The following is a 7,988-nucleotide window of genomic DNA, read 5'->3' as shown; positions in this document are numbered from 1 at the left end:
GAAAATATAAGAAACACCAAATTCAAGCTTTCATTATTTTGAGGTATGCATCGTGTTCATTATCTCAACACATTTCAACGTATGCTTGTTTATGATATTTTCAAAAAAATATTATGCTTATCTATTTTTCAGTTCTGAATGTGAAAAAAAAACTCCTGCAGTTCGCATCGCCAATATTTGTTTACTTAGTTCAACTCCCACTTCATGAATTTCCACAAAAGCTCCCAAAATATATTCCCTTTAAAGAAGTTCAGCTTGGGCTTCATCACAACCGCATTATTATTTGATAATTCAGTTAGGCATCTTTTTCATGATTACAAAGTACTTGGAATATTCCGCATTTAGCAGTGGCGTATTAAGCCCAAAATTTTGAGGGGGCTACATATGGCGTATCGGGGAAAACATATAAAAGTAAAAGGACAAAAGGTGGGAGAGAGCGAGCAATAGTTTCGACATTTTTTCAAACAAAAATCAATTTTTTTTATAGATTTTGACATAGTAATCAGAAAATAATATCATATTTCACCCTTCTCTCTTTCCTTTTGTTTTCTTTTCTTTCCCTTTTTTTTGCTTCATCCATTACCTAAGTCAACGTACGCACATATGATCTCATTTGAATATTGGCATAATAAAGTGATGACAAAGTCCACAATTCTTATCATGAAAAAGGGGATAATGAACATATCTGAATAAATATAGTTAAATTCACTGAGCAAAACGCCGATTTTTTAAAGCAGGTATTTCTGCATTTATTAACAATGAAAAATAAATCATAATTACAGTTTTATAACAATGATATAACATCAAACATATAAAATGATCAAATTACAAAGGTGACAATCGTATAGTAGTTACGTAGATATAGACATAATTCATGTAAACAATAACAAATAAATTTAAATGCAGAGGCCAGCTATCGTAAGCTGAAAGCTTGAAATAGCAGCCAAGGGAAAGGAGAAGGCTACATGAAAACCATAATAGAAAATACTTTTATTCAAAAGTGCTGTCACATACTGAAAATATAATAAAAGGAAAGGGGGGAGGAAAGGGGGCCGATGAAGTGTGTGCAAGTGAGTGCGTGTGCAAGTGAGAATTCGTAAGTATTTTGATAAAAGGTACCTCTTCAGTGAAGCTTTAAATGATATAAGAGATGCGGCTTGTTTTATATTATTCGGTAGCCTTGTTCCAAACATCTGATAAAAATAACATTGGAATTTAATTTCAAAGTTTGGCAATATCTTGTGGAAACAATCGTCATACATAGGCGGATCCAGGGGGGCGAGAGACCAGCCCCCCCCCCCTATTGGCGGAGCAAAAAAAAAGAAAAGAAGCGGGAAAAGAAAGGAAAAAAGAAAAGAAGAGAAAAGAGAGGAGAAAAGAAGAAAGGCAAACATAAGAGGAGGAAGATGAGTGAATAAAATAAGATGAAGGAAGACTTGGAAAATATTTTTTTTTAATATTTCATGTCGGAATATGAAATTTTGCGCTCGCATTGCCTATTAGGTTATTCACATATCCTGCGCAAAATGTTCAGCTGGGAAATTGAACTTTCATTATTTTGTTTGATTTACAAATTGATTTTTAAAAAGTGCTCTGTAAAAATTTTTGTTTTATGGTCTGAATTTTAACATTTTCTGCTTGCGCTGCGCGCTCGCAAAATTTGATTTGTCAGGTTCCTATTATTTTCCTGTATTCCATAAAGTTCTCAAAATATCATTACTCTGGTAAGATTGTCAAAACGTATCAGCTAGCGCTGCACTCGCATTTTGATTAGTGAGTTTATATGTATATCTTAATATTAAACAAAATACTTAAAATCACCATTTGATGACAGTTTATCAAAATAATCTCGCGCATAAAATTGTGCATAATTACAAAAGTGCTTTAAATGTCGAGTTTTCAGGCCATAATATTAACAGATTGCGCGCTCTCATGCTTAGGAAGAGAAATAGGAAGATAGTCATCATTTTCATATGATGACATAATGTCCTTATAGAATGTCCTGGTCCTATGTCAAAACTCGAAGTAATAATAATGAAAAATATCAGCTCTTTTTTAACTGTGATCCATATCCGCCTCACAATTTTCCCACAAAGTGCTTGCAATACAGAGCTTAAATTTACCCTTTTCAGATCGGAATATCATATATTTTAACTCGCGCTTTGCGCTCGCTTTATTGATTTTCATAAGAAAGGTATATATTTAGAATACCCAAATTCAACGTCGAAATCTTAAACGTTTATTCAGATACGAAAGTTGTTATTTAAGTCATTTTCCAGTTTCAGATCACAATATCAAAACTTGCCTGCTTGCGCTTTGCGCTCGCATTATCAATGAATGAAAATTTCCAATAACTTATCCTTTTTATGATTAACAAAACTTGAATTGAGTGTCTAGTTCAGTAGGTCTAGATCTCGATTTATTTTGCTCACGCTTCGCATCAATTGTTTAGTTATATACCTATTCTGTTAAGTTACAAAGAGTGCTTAGAATTTCCATTCTATAGGAAAAATGTCCAAAAAATTCAGCTCGCGCTTCGCTCTCGCATTATTTGAATTTGAAAATATGTAACGACTTCATGGCTAACTGCAAGCAAGTGTTTAACAGTACATTTTCCATCACTGCATTTCTGCTCGTGCTTCATGTTCGTAGTAATCATTCACTTGCATACACATCTTTTTCTTTCAGGACAAAAAAATTGCCCAGAATGTTAAAAATTTTAGGAAAAAGTACGTAATATTTCCAAAAAAATTTAGCTCGCGCTTCGCGCTCGCATAATATAAATAAGGATTATGGTATTATATGTTTGTTTATTTATAAGAATAAAGCTAAGAGGTGACTATTAGGACTACCCCTTCAAAAAAAAACAAAAATCTCGGCAAAAATCATATTCGAGCGGCCGACCGGGGAAAATATGGCTGAAAAAAATTCCGGGCCCCCCCCCCCCCTATTGGCGAAGGCTGGATCCGCCCCTGGTCATATGATGCGATAGGCGGACTACCACTTTCCGTTTTCTTATGTTATTACATTAAATCAGGATTATTTCAGATTTTTATCATTGAGTGTATGCAAGGGATCCTTTGTTATAGGTTGCAGCAGTGATTTTTTTTTAAACGTATGAGCCAATCCATTTTTTTTGTATTCTTTAGTTCTAGATAACAATCTGAATATATACTTTCATATAATACAAAAATAAGTGGGGATATGAGCTTGCTCCTTACATATTCATGAAAACATGCATATTTATCTGTTGTAATACCAAATAATGCAAATTTAAAAATGTCATAACATTGTTAGCCCATGCTCGATTTGATGAAATTTTGATTGTTTTCAGTTTGTTTGTCTTATTTTACTTTATTTGTTCAAATCATATTATTTTTCGCCCATAAACATTCTATTTGGTGATGATAATTCCTATATACATCTGTGAAGAAAGAAATATGTTTAGGTGCATGCATGTGACGGTGAGTGGGTGATGTCATCAGTTCCCCAATGTGCGTATATATATACTGACCAGAATGAACTTACTGTTTTGCGAAACTTAGATAAGTCATAACTTTCTTAACATCCGGTGAAATTTTCAGTGTTAGGCTTGTTGGCTCTTTCTCTCTTAATTCCAATCAACTTTTTGTTGGCGTGGACTTGTCCGTGAACTTAATAAAAAGCTGAATTAAGGAAGGGAGCATATCGGCCCCCTATCAACTACCCTGCCGTTCGCAGCGGAAATCAGCAAGCACATTAAAAGGCCAGGTTTGAAACCTAATTCATTATGTATCTTAGTATGTTATGACCGAAATAATCCATTGTTTGTAATTCATCAAGAAAAGTTTCAAAGCGTTTTTTCTGATCAAAGTAGTTGAATAAAAATAATATCGCATTTATGTACATTTAAGTGATTTGATTTGATTTATTTATTTCCACATTCCAGGGGGGATCCAGGATTTTTAAATAGGGGGGGCGCCAGCGGCGAGGGAGCGAAGCGACCGAGCGGGGGGAGGGTGTGGGAGGGGGGATACCCCCCTCCCACGGCAAGGACTTTTTCAAAAAATCATGTCCAGTAGTCGTATTTTGAGAGCACCTTTAGAAGAAAAATGCACACTTAAATCACTGTAACTTCATGAATAAAAGACACATACTGACTCAATTAGGAGCTGGTTTCCAGTCACACACCGTATAAGCGGTCATTCAAAACATACATTTGGCAAAGGCTCTTCACTTGCTTGCATCGTGTGATTGAAACGTCAAATTTAAATGATACGAAACTGAGACTTGTAATCGATAAGTTCCGAATAATCCATTCTGTTTATTGTCATTTGTGTATTTACATTGTGTGTTTCAAACGAGAATTGTTTAGTCGTATGGCAACATGCATAAAATTTGGTTCTTTTTTCCCCCCAAAAAACAGTAAATTGTTACAAACTACAGAAAAAAAACGACATCGTCTTCTGGTAATCAACCTTTTCCCAGAGGTCGTCCCCCCCCCTAGATTTTTAAAACAATTTTTTTTTTCGATTTTGCTGGCAATTTTTTTTAAAGATATATTGTAATCAGCAAACCTATAGATTATCAAACATTAAAAATGGGGTAAGGGGGGGGGGGTTAATGTCAAAATTTCTACTTTTTAACAATACACAATGTGTCCTCGGGACATTTTTCCCCAGCACGAAAGTATTTTTTTCTCCCAACCCCCACCCCCCCCCCCCCCCCCCCGTCACATAAAATCTTCGCTCCTTACGCTGACATATAGCTGCCTATACACAGCAAACGCGGAGTGGGGTCGACTGGTGATTGAGAATATACAATTTTGCTCCTTGATCAGTGGCGTACCGTGGGTCACGGCATTGGGGGGGGGGGCACCAGTAAAAATTTCGGGTCACTTAGGGAGCGCGCGAAGCGCGCTCAGTTGTCAAGTAAACTGACCTAATAGAGATATTTTAAGGACATGCAGTGCCATCAAACGGATATGTATCTCACTGATTAAATAATGCGAGCGCGAAGCGCGAGCTGAAAATTTTTGATATTGAGGGCTAAAAATTGACATTATAAGCAAATTGTTTTGTAATCATGATACTTTACTGTCTCGCTAAACAAACAATGCGTATAAACAATGTATATACTGACCCTAAACAAGGAAATTTTAAGGATTATATTTTAGAATCCATTAAGAGTATAAATATCTCACCATAGTCATCTAATGCTATTGCCATCCTTTGCTGATTTTGTTAGAATTACATCTAAACACAGTCATGAAGCACCTTTTGTAGTCATGTAATCATGATTATCATACGCATCTTACTAATCAAATACTGCAAGCGCAAAAGCGCGAGCTGAAAATTTAGGAAATATAGACCTGAAGAGGGGCATTGTAAGGGTTGTTTGTAGAAATACTCTAAGACCCTACGTATTTGACTAACCAAATGATGCGAGCGCGAAGCGCGAGCTGAAATTTTTGTCTCACCTGCGAAGCAGAGTGAGACTATAGGCGCCGCTTTTCCGACGGCGGCGGCGGCGGCGGCGACGGCGGCGGCGGCGTCAACATCAAATCTTAACCTGAGGTTAAGTTTTTGAAATGACGTCATAACTTAGAAAGTATATGGACCTAGTTAATAAAACTTGGCCATAAGGTTAATCAAGTATTACTGAACATCCTATTAGAGTTTCATGTCACATGACCAAGGTCAAAGGTCATTTAGGGTCAATGAACTTAGACCATGTTGGAGGGATCAACATCGAAATCTTAACCTGAGGTTAAGTTTTTGAAATGTCATCATAACTTACAAAATATATGGACCTAGTTCATGAAACTTGGACATAAGGTTAATCAAGTATCGCTGAATATCCTGCACGAGTTTCACGTCACATGACCAAGGTCAAAGGTCATTTAGGGTCAATGAACTTTGGCCGAATTGCAGATATCTGTTGAATTCCCATCATAACTTTGAAAGTTTATGGATCTGATTCATGAAACTTGGACATAATAGTAATCAAGCATCACTGAACATTTTGTGCAAGTTTCAGGTCTCATGATTAAGGTCAAAGGTCATTTAGGGTCAATGAACTTTGGCCGAATTGGGGGTATCTGTTGAATTACCATCATAACTTTGAAAGTTTATTGGTCTAGTTCATTAAACTTGGACATTATAGTAATCAAGTATCTCTGAACATCCTGTGCGCGTTTCAGGTCACATGACCAAGGTCAAAGGTCAATGAACTTTGGCCGAACTGGGTGTATCTGTTGAATTACCATCATAACTTTGAAAGTTTATGGATCTGATTCACGAAACTTGTACATAAGAGTAATCAAGTATCACTGAACATCCTGTGCGAGTTTCAGGTCACATGATCAAGGTCACAGGTCATGTAAGGTCAATGAACTTTGGCCATGTTGGGGTTTTTTGTTGAATAACCATCATATCTCTGTAAGTTTATTGGTCTAGTTCATAAAAAGTGGACATAAGAGTAACCATGTATCGCTGAACATCTTGTGTGAGTTAGAGTAGTATTCAAAGTCAGCACTGCTGCTATATTGAACCGCGTGATGCAGGTGAGACGGCCAGAGGCATTCCACTTGTTGTATATATTGACCACAAACATGGATATTTTAAGGACTATAGTTACGAATCCATTAAGTCAGAGTATACATATCTCACCATAGTCATCTAATGCGAATCCATTAAGTCAGAGTATACATATCTCACCATAGTCATCTAATGCGAGTGCCAAGCGCTTGCTGATTTTGTTAGAATTACATCTTAACACATGGATCACTTTTTGAAGTCATTGTAATCATGATTATTATACGCATCTAATGAAATACTGCGAGCGCGAAGCGCGAGCTGAAAATATAGGAAATTCAGAAATAAAGAGGGGCATTCCAAGGCTTGTTTGTAGGAATTCACTAAGACCTCACGTATTTCACTAACCAAATGATGCGAGCGCGAAGCGCGAGCTAAATTTTTTATCTTCAGATCAGAAAAATTGACATTTTAAGGACTGATTTTAGGAGTTCATGAAGAGCAGAAATCTCACCAATCCACTATTGCGAACATTAGCACGGACAGGAAATGTTTTATATTAAGACCTTGAAATAAATTTCAGTAGTCATGAAAAAGAAGAATATATCCCTACTTATAACAATGCTCTAATTGCGAGGAAATATAGTATTTTGTTGTATGTTGATTTGAAAACGGGAGGCTTTAGTACAGCAGGTATCTCGTTAAAAGTCTATGCGAGCGCCAGGAACAATGAAGACACAATTGAGCAAATAATGTTTCATGAAGTTGTGAAAAAATGCTTCTTATGTTATATAACATAATATAATATAACACTATGATCAACAACAATTTCTTCTTTCCCCCACTACGTTTCTCTTCCCTTTTCCCTCGTTTTCTTCTTTTCCCCGTTTTTTTTTTTGGCCAGCCGATTGGGGGGGCATGTGCCCCCCCCCATGCCCCCCCCCCGTAGTTACGCCACTGTCCTTGATAATTCGTTGGAATGATTGCTTCGGCGAAACTTAGTTGGGGCGCCTTGGATAATATGCCTCTGAATCTACCAGAAAGTGTAAAAGTTAGTTTACATTAAATACAAATATGTCTGACCTTTACATTTCAGTGAAAACGTACATGACCAAGGCAGAATGATAATGCTGCGCACGTGGCGCCCGATATAGGGCTTCATCTTTGAGTGAAGAATAATCTCGGGGATAGACATTATCATTCGCATCGTTGACACTTTCTCTCGCGATCTGTTACTTACAATTTACATGTATTTGCCATAAAGACGGACAAACGCATGTTACAAAAAACACAAAATTTCGGGAAAAAATGATATCCAATCCAACATCTTCACACTGGTCACTGCACTGCATATCCCGATTACAAGTGGTGCAACTTTCCAACCAATCGACTTGCGCGCCCTGGAATTCCGGAATTTACATATTGCAATACAGTATGACAGAGGTGCATTTGTGCGAACACAAAGGCCATGAG

Source organism: Lytechinus variegatus, chromosome 7, assembly GCF_018143015.1.
Source record: "Lytechinus variegatus isolate NC3 chromosome 7, Lvar_3.0, whole genome shotgun sequence".
Lineage (NCBI taxonomy): Eukaryota > Metazoa > Echinodermata > Echinoidea > Temnopleuroida > Toxopneustidae > Lytechinus > Lytechinus variegatus.
This window is presented reverse-complemented; position numbering follows the sequence as displayed.